The sequence below is a fragment of the Camelus dromedarius genome, chromosome 3, assembly GCF_036321535.1.
Source record: "Camelus dromedarius isolate mCamDro1 chromosome 3, mCamDro1.pat, whole genome shotgun sequence".
Taxonomy (NCBI): Eukaryota; Metazoa; Chordata; class Mammalia; order Artiodactyla; family Camelidae; genus Camelus; species Camelus dromedarius.
The window spans coordinates 27,736,189-27,748,455 of NC_087438.1; the positions used below are offsets into that span (position 1 = coordinate 27,736,189).

A 12,267-nucleotide genomic window follows, 5' to 3' on the forward strand; every position below is an offset into this window, starting at 1 on the left:
TTTCACCACTGGGTGCATGGGTAATATCAAGTCTCAGAACACATGGAAAAGATAATCAAATAATAATAAAAAATAAATTAATTAATTAAAAGGGGGAGGATATAGCTCAGTGGTACAGTATGTACTTAGCATACACAACGTCTTGGATTCAATCCCTAGTACCGCCATTAAAAAAATAATAAAAATAAATAAACTGTTTTAAAAAAACAGTAAAAAAAACAGTAAAAGAAAAAAAATCAGTGTGTAATTGTAACATCTTGGAAGTTGAGGTACTCACCTTCTCCATAAAGATCTACTGGATTTTGGGAAGAGTCCATAGTATAAAAAACATCCCACTACTGGCTTCACTGTGAGTTGAATGGAAGAAGAAACTCTGTTCCTATGAGGCAAAACAGTCAGAAAACACTAATTAAAAAAAAACAAAAACAAAAACAAAAACAAAAAAGAGCACAAAGTATAAACCAGCAAGGCATGGAAAGAAAAATCAGCAAGACATTTAATTATCACTCATCCTCTTGCCTCATTATCATGCCCTTATTTTCTCTACTTTTTTCTCCTTCTTCTTTCACTCTGCCTTTTCCTTCCCTGTCCTCTTGAACCACTTCTCTAGCTCTTATTCATTCCGCCGTCTTTTCTTTTCACACGTGACTTCCATTTTTCTTCTGTATTTCCAGAAAGTTGAAAACAGGAGGGGCTTTGTGGTAGGATGGCTATGTATGTTTGTTACATCCAAGTCTGGGGATTTTTTAAGTTGTTATGTTTAATTAATTATGTTTTTCAATGAATTCAAATCTCTATATATGTATGGAGGGAGAAAAAAGATAATCAAATCAGTTTTGATTTAATTTTTAATGCTCTTAATACTTTTTAGATAGAATATAATCTTTTTCTTTGCTAGCACATTTGACCACTAAACTTCCAGGTTCAGAACATAACTCCATGATTAATTGGCATAGCTGAGAGACAGACTTTTTAGCAAATACCATGTGGCAAGGCTAGATGAAATCTGGAACCCAAACATTTTTCTCACTGATAGTTACACTTACTTTGGATTGACTGTGTTTACCAGTGAACCTACAAACTGTAATTAATTAAACCACTGTTCATCTGAGGGAGGAAAATTTGCAGGAAAAAAACTGTAAAAAGGCCATAAATACTCAAAGGTTTTCAAGTGGATTTGTGGAAAAATGAAAAAGTGTTAAGTTTCTAGAGAAATTTTAGGCAATTTTAATTCACCTAACCTGGCAAAATCTACATCTCCTGAAGACAAATGTCTTAAATTCATGCCTTAGTAGAGCTATATTTCTTTAATATCACAAAGCCCAGAGTTGTTTTCTTTTCAATTAGGGAGTTCTGATTTTCCCAACATGCTGTGTTAAAGTGTGTCCATTCCTTTTAGAGCCTGATAAATAGAGAAGTAATCTGTCATCTCTGATATCATCTATGATAGCAAAAGTCTGGGCAGATATTTAAATAAATACCCATGAGCAGCACTGAGATTATGGGCTATAGAAACTATTTATAATTTTCCTTTGGAATTTTCCGAGAGAGAAAGGTGCTTTCCCACCCTTATCTCATGTAATTTTCAAAACTCTCTGGAGTTTGGGGGCCAAAATAAAGCAAAAACTCCCAGAGGTCATTCAGAGAGTTTGCAGTGAAGCTAGGAATTCAGTCAGGGCCAACCCCGATTTCCTTTTATCTAAATGATGTGTGTGTCCAGGCCCTGGTAGATCCTCCTAGCTTCTTATTACTGTCCTTTTTGGTCTGTAGCTTCTCCCATTCTGGAGCTGATCTCTCAGAAGATGTTCATGGAACTGCATTTCCAGAAGTAGAAAGACCCTGAGGGTCATCTAGGTCATCTATACCTTTCATTTTTTAAAGGAAAGAAATCGATCCCCAGAGAGGTGGAAGATTCCATTAGAGTTAATAAATTCTAAGTCCAGGAATAGAATTTGCATCTCTTGCTTCCAGATCACAGCTTTATCTTCAATTCAACAGAACAATTCAGCTCATTTAATTTTCCAGTAAATCTTCCTACACTCTGGTCAAACTTTAATCTATGTATTTACAGATTTACATACTTCTTATCTTATTTGGCTAATTGTTAGTGAATGGTATCTTTAATTAGTTGTGTGATGGAGTTGCAATTTGTATTTGACAGGTGTCATTCCAGCCTTTCTGTCTTTCTTCTTTTTCTTCCTTCCTTCCTCCTTCCCTTCCCTTCCCTTCCCTTTCCTTCCTTCGTTCCTTCCTTCCTTCTTTTTCTTTCTCTTTTCTTTCTTTCTTTTTCTTTCTTTCCTTCCTCCCTCCCTCTCCTTTCCTTCCTTACTTCCTTCCTTTTCTTTCTTTCTTTCTCTCTCTCTCTCTTTCTCTTTCTCTATTTCTTTCTCTCTCTCTCTTTCTTTCTCTCTTTCTCTCACTCACTCAAGGGTCTCCCCATGACTGAATTCTGAGCATTTGTGTAGGGAGCTTGTAAAATGATAAAGTCAGAAAGAACCATAATGCTGAGATATACTAGTAAATTTTTTCATAAGTTTCATGTCTGAGATTTCAAATTTTAATTAAGAACATTGACCAAATCTTCTTTATAGACATTCCCCTGTTAATGAAATAAAATTGCAATAAGTTGCATGACAACCAATGTTGAATATTATTTTCTTATCTTTGAAATAAAGAGTAACACGTTAACACACTATTTCAAAGATTAACTATTATTACAAAAAAAGGACATAGTTCCGTAGTAGGAGCTGTCATTTTAACTTATTTTTTGGCCTATGCTTTGTATAAACTCCAATTAGTCTTTCCAGAATTTTAATAATGGAGGCAATCTGTATAGATCGTGATTGGACTGTAATTATAGTACTTTATGATTTACATAGAACTTTCAATTGTGTTGTGTGATCTCAGTTGAGGTCCATTATACTCTTATAATTTATAGGTCTATTATTAGTATATTATGAACTAACATTTTTTATGTTAAATTATTTACTTCACTGCAAAATGAGTTAATGGTGAAATTTAACCATGTTTTACAACTCCAAATTAGTCAGCCAAAAACAAATATTCCTTGAGCATCTACTACTAGACACTGTTCTGGGTACTAGACATAGAGGAGGACATAGGAGTTTACAATCTTCTGGATGGCGATAGATAAAGTCATTAACTAAAAGCAAGCAAACACATACAAAAAACAAATTTTAGATTTCTCCATACTTATGTGTGGAAGACCCAGTATAATATGTCAGTGCTTGGAAGCAGCGACAAACTAATTGCTTTAGAAAGGGTGGACAAAGAAGGCATGAAGAGATATTATTTAAAATTCAAGAGAAGAAATCAACTAGATAAAGACCCTGGGAACTGCTCCAAGAAGAGGAACTTGAGATGGAAATGCTCATGTGTTCAAAGGAAATGATTAAGAGTAGTGTTGACAGAGAAGGATGGCGATATGGGCAAAGGGGAGATTGTATAGGACCTCACTTACTGTGTTGACTAGTTTGGAATGTTTTACTGTTTCAATGGGAAGCCAATAAAGGATTTTGAGTGCAGGTGTGGTGGGATCAATTTTACAATGCAGAAAAATCACTCAGATGTAGTGTGCAGGAAGATCTCTTGGGGCAGGGGGCAAAATTGGAGATACAAAGAAAATGGCCTGGAGCACACAGAAATATCCCAGTGAGACAGGGTGGCAACTTGGACTGAATGAGTAGCAATTAAGATAGTGAGGACTATTAGGATGTGGGATGCATTTTGAATTAGACTGACAGAATAGAACATGGAGAGCAGGAGAAAGAGAAGAAATAGGTATAACTCTGGGAGCTTTTGTTCTGAGCAAATGAGTCTTCAGTGATGCCATTTTCTGAATAGGAAAGACTTATTGTGGGAGATATTAATGTAAATATTTCTGAGTGCTTATTACCAGCCCATGATTCTACTTAGCATGGAAATACAGCTATGAAGAAAAATTTTTTAATTGTATTGTCAGTTTACAATGTTGTGTTAATTTCTGGTGTACAGTATAGTGATTCATATATATATATTTGTGTATATATATATATATATATATATATTTGTGTATATATATATATATATTTGTGTGTATATATATATATATATATATATATATATTCCTTTTCATATTCTTTTTCATCATAGTCTATTCCAAGATATTGAATATACTTCCCTGTGCTATGCAACAGGACCTTGTTTATCTACTTTGTATATAGTATTTAGTACCTGCAAATCCCAAACTCCCAATTTATCCCTCTACCCCCATCCTGTAACTATAAGTTTATTTTCTATGTTTGAGAGTCTGTTTCTATTTTGTAAATAAGTTCATTTGTGTCATTATTTAGATTCCACATATAAGTGATATCATGTGGTATTTTTCTTTCTCTTTCTGGCTTACTTCACTTAGTATGACATTCTCTAGGTCCATCCATGTTGCTGCAAATAGCATTATTTTATTCTTTTTTATGGCTGAGTAGTATTCCACTGTAGTTTTGATTTGCATTTCTCTAATAATTAGCAATATTGAGCATTTTTTTTCATGTGCCTATTGGCCTCATGTATGTCCTCACTGGAGAAATGTCTGTTTAGGTCAGAGAAGGTAAATTTTGAATAATATCTCGAAGAGACTTTGCTTTGATGGAAAATAGAGTATAGAGTATTTTGATATAGTCCTCATAGTTGCAAGGAATAGAAAAAAATTCAAGTTAACTTATTATGAAGCTGCCAATGAGACAATAAATGGATTTTCCTGGAAATTTAAGAAACCACACTAAAGTTTCATCAAACCTACAGCTTGATAGGGAGGGGTTGGATTCTCAGGATCTCTTGAAAGCTTAGAATTTGCAGTTAATAGATTTTTTATCTTCTAAGACTTTGCAGTTATGACTTGGCCATATTCTATGGAGTTTTGGTCCTAGTGTTTCTCAGCTTTCGCATTGTGAATTTTTTACTTCCTATTGTACTCAGTGGAGGGAATCTGATTAACCCTCATGTCACACATAGTGATTAAGCATCCTATGGATAAAGTGTCTCTAATTATGGACCAGCACTGCTTCAATCAGCCAAGACTGGGAATGAGAGAGGTGTGATCATATGGCTGCTTGGGCAGCAGAGGTTGTGGGTGGGCAGAAGCCCTTAGGGGATCTAAGAGCACTTGGGCAATGACTACCATCATGAACTACCAAGTTATTTCAGGCCAGAGAAAAATATGAGCAACTGCCTGAAATTATTTATATTTTTGGACTGGGGAGTGATCCTTAGCATTTTGAATTCATGAATATTTAGTCTTTTACTTGTAATTTTTATTATTGCATAATGCCATGTCCCATTTGCTCTCATATTCTAGAGCTCTTTTCAGAAACTTGCATTTAATGAGGAGGGATAAATTGGGAATTTGGGGGTTGCAGATACTAACTACCGTGTATAAAACAGATAAACAACAAGGTCCTTCTGGGAACTATATTCCATATCTTGTAATAATCTATAATGAAAAAGAATATATATGTATAATTGAATTACTATGCTGCACCAGAAACTAATACAACTTTGCAAATCTATTATACTTCAATTAATAAAAAAATGCATATGAACCAAGGAAAGAGAAATGATTTAACAAGAAAGTTCTCAGAGGATTATCTTATTACTTTTTCTGGAGACTACTGAGCATTTGGTTTGGGGATATATTGGAAATATATTTGACAGCAAATATACAACTTACCATTAAAATATGCTCCTGTTCCTAAAGTTATACCAAGTGAATGGAAGAGACTATCCTTTACTTATGGAACAAATGTAACCCTTAAAAGAGCAATGTGTCTATCAGGATAAGGATGAGATAATTTGAGGAAGGGAGGGTTGGGAATACTCATCTTTGACTTTGTTTAAGCCTTGTTTTCCTTCTCTCAAGAAATCAATTAAACAGATTTTAGTGAACAACCTGGCACTTCCCACTTGTATACATTGCTAAGCCAATGCTATAGAATGCAAAAAGTTTCCACAGACTTTGTGAATAAAATTGAAACTTAAAAAAAAGTCAACTAGTGCTTTTCATTGCTAAAATCTTTCCTAAAATCATGCAAAACTAGGTCAGCCACCCATGTTCTTTAATCTTTTCAATAGGTTGCAAGGATTCAACTGATTTCTTCCTCTTTTGTAAATATTACCTTATCTTCTAACCCCTTGGACTTCCCTTCTGTCCTCTGAAACTGAGCTGAAATGAGATACAGTTAACTTAGTTCCTTTGGTATTTGTGGTTCTTAAGGATAACCATGAAGGCTGCTAGTAATAACAAAATGTCACCGTAACAGTTACAAAATTACAAACAAAAGAATCACAAACCTTTTAAACTTCTTATAAAGGTAGTTGCTAACCTGCATCTAAATTGGTAACTGAAACTCCCATGGACTTTTAGTTTTTTAATCCTTGGAATAGGATTTGCCAACACTCTCACCTTTCCTCACATTCCAGCCTTCCCTGCTGACAGAATAGAGCAGATGGAACACTAAATATTATCCGGGCTCAAGATTTTCAAAGACCACCAGATTAGTTGACAACTACTCCACTAGGCGTTGGCCTTGCTCAAGAAAAATCTTCTTTGGCACATTTCCTCCTAATGCCCACCATGACTGTTCCCTCTAGATTAAGGATAAAAGTGCTTATCCTGTACAAATGTTTTTATGACCCCCCTCATTAGCTTATGCCATGAACCCAGCTCCTTGCTCTCCCTGTGACTGAGAACCCATATTATTTGTCTCCATTGGGGTTTCATTCTTAATCAGTCTAACGCCATTTTCCTCCAGGCCTGGGGTTAGCTACAAAAGCCCCTTTGCCCATTCCATTTGTCTCCATAATATATTAGAGAAACAGAGATCTAAAAAGTGTAAAGGAGAAAAACATGGCAATAAATCTTGCTTTCTCTTTTCCATATCTGATCACTAGCACCAGCCACAAGCAATGCTTCAGGCGTCCAAACTTCACATTTGCATCCCTGGGACCATGTTTACTGTTTTTTCCATAGAGTATCTGAGTGAGAGCTGGGGTAGGGTATGGGGATACAGAAATTTTTCTTTCTTGGGGAGTCATTTGTTCCAAAGGGGGCTTATAAATCAGATCAAGGACAGATTAAAGAGAAATAGATTACTGCAATCCCCAGGGGCCGTACAACTGACTTTATCAGCTGTAGCTTTCAAAGAAATTAATTCTATCTGATTCTATCTAAAACAAAGTAAGAAACTGTATCTTAGTATTTACAGCATAAATAAGATCATTTTTCACAACTTGACCTTTATGCCAAGTACTTTTTCACCAGAAAATATATCAACAGAAGAGAGAGGGGGAGAACAAGAGAGAGAGAGAGAGAGAGAGAGAGAGAGAGAGAGAGAGGATATGAATGAATAGTGGAGACTAGTATGGCAAATATGAAACTATAAATCTACTTTCAAGACAGCAGGCTTGAAATTCTTGAACACTGGGTGGAGTTTCTTGTTTTCCACATAAATCAAATGGCTTATCTAAGACAGTGCATCCTACTACTTGACTATATCTTACACAGTATAGTAGTGAGTTTTGAATTTTTAGGAAATGAGTTCCTTTTCCACTTGTAACATAGACAACTTTAGGTTCTGATAAAAAAGCAACTGAACTTGACTTTATGAGGATAACATGAAAGAATGAAAAAAGTAGATTACAGTAATATTACATCAGTGAATAAGCAGAATGTTTAAATTAAAAATCTGTCCAAAAATATTGATGTTATTTCTATTTCTATTACTTCAGTATCTAAAGAAGTTATTCAAAGTACAAACATAGTGCCATTCAAAGAATAAAAATGGGTACCCTAAAGGTGAAAATGCATTACTGTGTTTTTTATCACATTTTCTCTCACATCACCAAAAAAAGTAAAATTCAGCCTCAACTGCACCATTCTACAATTACATAAAGGGTGAAAAATTTCTCCAATAACATTTCCAACAAACCACTTTTAGGACTTTAGCACAACTCCTCCTTGATTTTCCTGTGCTTTTTCTAATTATTTCTTACACTTTTACCTTATATAATCCCATACTGTTTCAATACTTATATGCATTTATTTTAAATCTAAAAAATATAAAATGTATAGATTAACTCTCACTACCTATGCAAATAGTGATGTCACAAGCAAAAAGTCAGAAATATTGGTAACTTTCATCTGAGAGCTTTAAAAGGTCATGACTGTACAGCTGACTATGCTTTGATCTATAAATTTCAGCACTTTTTCTAGTTGGGACACAAAAAGTTGAAAGTTGGTTAAAACAAAAACAACAACAACAACAACAACAACAACAACAACAACAACAGAGCTACTGACTTAATTTCTTGGGAAGAGCGTACATGCTGAAGGAATTCTTATTTGGAATTTAGGTTGGGTGGATGAGGGTTTATACTCTTCTGTCTGGTAAGAGTTGATAGGTATCTATTGAATCTACTAATCTGCAGAGAGGCTGATTTCCTGGGGTGGCGGAAGAGACTGGAACTCATGTTACAAAATGATATACAAACATATATGGTCAACCTGAGTGGCCTCAACAATGCCCAGACAATAGAAAAGGACAACAGGGCCCCAAATGGAAGGAAGAGTCTGGAACTGTGAGAACACAGTTAGCAAAAAGTCCTGTTGGTAGAAGGACATAGCTAATTTTGAAACTTACTCGAGTTGGAGACTGTAGAAGTAGTTGCATGACCTGGGACTAATGACTAAATACGTGAGCACAGAAAAAACTTGAACATTTTGGAATGCATGCACCACTGTTGTGGAGTATTCCCCGACTTAGCAAAAGACATGAAAATAATAGATAGGTATAAAACACATATTTAATATCTCACTACATATCATGCGGATGCCTGGGTAAATCAGGAGATATCCTCAAAGGTAGAGGTGACAGTGGTGGTGGTGACACTCAGAGTCAAGGGAACTGGTGACTGCATGGAGCTACCTTTCTCAGTGGGTTCCTAGGGCCATGTGGACCTGCCTTTGGCCATGTTCTCAGATGGCAAGTGGAAAGAGTTCTATCATTAACTACCAGGAGATTTTAAGGCATGTATCCCTTTGCTATAGGACCTTTCCCCAAACTGAGCATTGTGCAGGAAGAGTGGTGATGTAGTAATGAATCAGAAGTAGGGTTTCAGCTCCAAGGCAGCACCTTGGCAAACACTTCTAACAGGCGGGGGAACAGCACCAGTAGCCGGAGGCAAAAGGCCAGAAGTGATGAGTCAAAGTTGGTAAGCACCCTTGAGAGTCCTCAAAGACACTTAAAGAGGTGCTCTCCATAAGTAGGCAAGTAGGGATCTGAGTACTAATGAATGTTAAAATTCTTACATTGTATTTGCTTTGTCATGAGTGTGTTGGTGGAGGGGATGTCTCCCACTTTACCCAAGATGACTCCTGAACAAGTTTTTCATGGACAATAAACTGAGAAAAAAAAAATTCAAGTCACTGTGTCCCCTCTTTATGCATATCATCAGACTGTGAATTGTGGTTTTCAAATGGCCGAGATAACTAAAGCTTACTTACAAAAGTAACAAAACTTTATTTTCAACTAGTGAAGATACTATTAAGTTAACATTTTCTTTAGTTTATTCCTTTAAAAAATATTGTTTGTGTGTATTTACTTTAGTTTTTGCCTATAGCAAACAAGTAATACTCATTTGGCTTAGAAAAATTTGAAGATCAAGGAAAGCAGGACAAAAAATTAAGCATTATCCATAATTTTACCATAATTCCTTTGAAAACCCACAGAGCCAATAATCAGAATGTTTCAAACTAGGGAATTCTTTTTCATTCCTAGCTCTGTTTTTGGCCCATTTAAGAGAGTTATTAATGTCTCAAATTCCTTTTATCTCAGCTTTTCTAATGCAAATGTTAAACTGATTATTTATAACCTCTCAAAATAAAATGCTATGCTTGTGAGAACTATTATTCCTATTTCCTGACCTGCTGAGTTGATTGCATGATTTCATGGTAGCATGATAATGAACAATGGGATGTCACTAAAATATATGGACTTTGGTGACGGTAATATCAGTAGCTAACATATTTTGTACTTACTATGTGGCAGACTCTGTTCCATGAGCTTTGCACGTTTTATCTTCTTTGGTCTTTACAGAAATTCTATAAATGGATGCCATTATTATCTCTACTTTACAAATGAGGAAATGAAAACACGTAAAACTGAGTAACTTGTTTAGGTTACACGGCTATAGTCAATCTGTGGTTACATAGTTTAGTAAGTATGGGAGACTAGTGGATGGGCTGGCATTTACTGGTATGTCTTCCATTTAGTATTGGGTATTCACATATAATTGAAGAGTTTCTGAATTAAAACACGGCATATATAAAGGGCTGCATTTCAAAATGCCACTTGGCAAACATCACAAAGGAATGTAACTTCTTTGGGAGATGCCAATCGTTGGTGCCTTTTCTGTTAAGAAGTTGAATCATTGTGCTTTAATTACAGAACACATTTCCAACTTACTCTGAGTAAGGAAAGGACATACTCTTCTGCATTTTAAGTGTTAGCATTAGACAATGTTAAATTGTTCGTGAAATTGACCAATGTATTCTGGTCAAAGGAAAGAAGTATGGAATTGAAAATTATTGTAAATTCACATTGCTGTATACAGTTCCTTTTCCAAGTATCTAAATTTAACATTATAGTTTTGGTAAATCTAATAAATTGTATGAGAGCAGAGTTACTGTATGAGAGTCAAGTTATTTCAGATGAAAACAAGTGAACTATTTCCAGCCAATGGAAAGCATTATTATTCCACACCATTCTGTTATTCATTCAAGGTACAGAAATGTTAAGCAAGGAACCTTATAGTTGGGAAATTTATCCATATTACTATTATCAGAAATTATACCTGATGTGATCTGATCTGTTTTGCCAATCTTGTCTTTTTTGGGTCATGAAACAGAGATGATGGGAAGATGAAGACATCACAGAGAAATTTAATCACACAGAAATCCAATTTAGATAACATGCACGTTGTATAAAAGGAGACCTTTCCACTTAAGGCAGTACTTGTCCTCAAATATCAAAACTAAATGCTATTTTTCAGCACAACTCACTGAAACTGATGACCACGAAGAAGCCCATCTGCTAAGGTGATAAATGACAAAGAATTTGAGAGCCATCAGTATCCTACATCCTCACCAGATCTAAATGAAGATTCTTTCCTGAACAAAGAACCATAGGATTAGTTTTAATCAATTAAGCACAGACTTAGTAGACTATTCTGTCCTATACAGAAAGTGATTTTCAATCCATAATTAACACACATAATGAACTCTTCCTTTCTAGCACACTAAAACCCCTTGATTTTTCCACTAAGATAATCTCTTAGTAAATTGCTATATTAGTCTGTGTTCCTTTGCTTGGCAAGGAAATATACTCATTGGTCACGTTATTAATCACTGCAGTGGTCCTTGTCTTTTCCCTAACAATTGCTTCTGCTCTTCTTCCACAGATTAACATGCTACATTAATTTTTAATACTTACACTTACTTTTCATTCAAAATCCAAATACAAGTTTATGCCAAAAAATATAATTTTAATGCATTTAGTTGTATATAACTAAAATATTCTAAAATTTTTTCAGCTTGAAAGGGGATCTGGTCACCTATTGCTGGAAAGTTATGTAATGGAGTTACTGCATAGATTACATGTGTTGCCAACATCAAAATTATGTTACAAGAGCTTAGACCAGCCATCCTCATTTCATTAGATTCTCTTAACACTGTAGTTCTCATCTTCATGCCTTCTCTGTATTAGCCTGCCTTACTACCTAGAAAACTTCATCTAAAACATGAAGGATTGCCCTTTTTAAACCAGAACAATCAAATTTTAATAATTTAATCAGACATCTTCCTTTAAAAGCTGATTTAAAACTCAGCTCCCACAGATTTTCTCTGATCAACTCCATCACTCTGATTTTGCCTCATCTTTGATATAAGTATACTTAAATGTATTGGTTTTGATGTTTTATTTAGTAATTGTTCTTTACTTGTGGTTTAACTTACAAGAATATTCCAGGTTTCCCATCGTTGTTCACAGTGTCCCCTACATCTTTTTATCTTGTCTCTGAAATAGTAGCTATTTCATGAAGATCTTCTTGTCTGAGTTTTTTTTAAAATTACCACCTCTCTTAAAGTAATTCTAGATGTACTGGAAATCTAATCCAAAGGCTCATTTTGCAATGAGTATCAGTCAGCGTATTTTACAG

General features: G+C 35.0%; 1 long non-coding RNA gene across 1 annotated transcript in view; it reads right to left on the bottom strand.

Moving 5' to 3' along the window:
• Positions 1-207: 207 nt before the first annotated feature.
• The window catches only part of LOC135321045 (uncharacterized), a 31,177-nt gene continuing 19,117 nt past the window's right edge, over positions 208-12,267 (bottom strand). The window contains exon 3 of the long non-coding RNA XR_010380457.1: positions 208-379. This is a non-coding gene — a long non-coding RNA (uncharacterized LOC135321045). The remainder of the gene's footprint in view (positions 380-12,267) is intronic.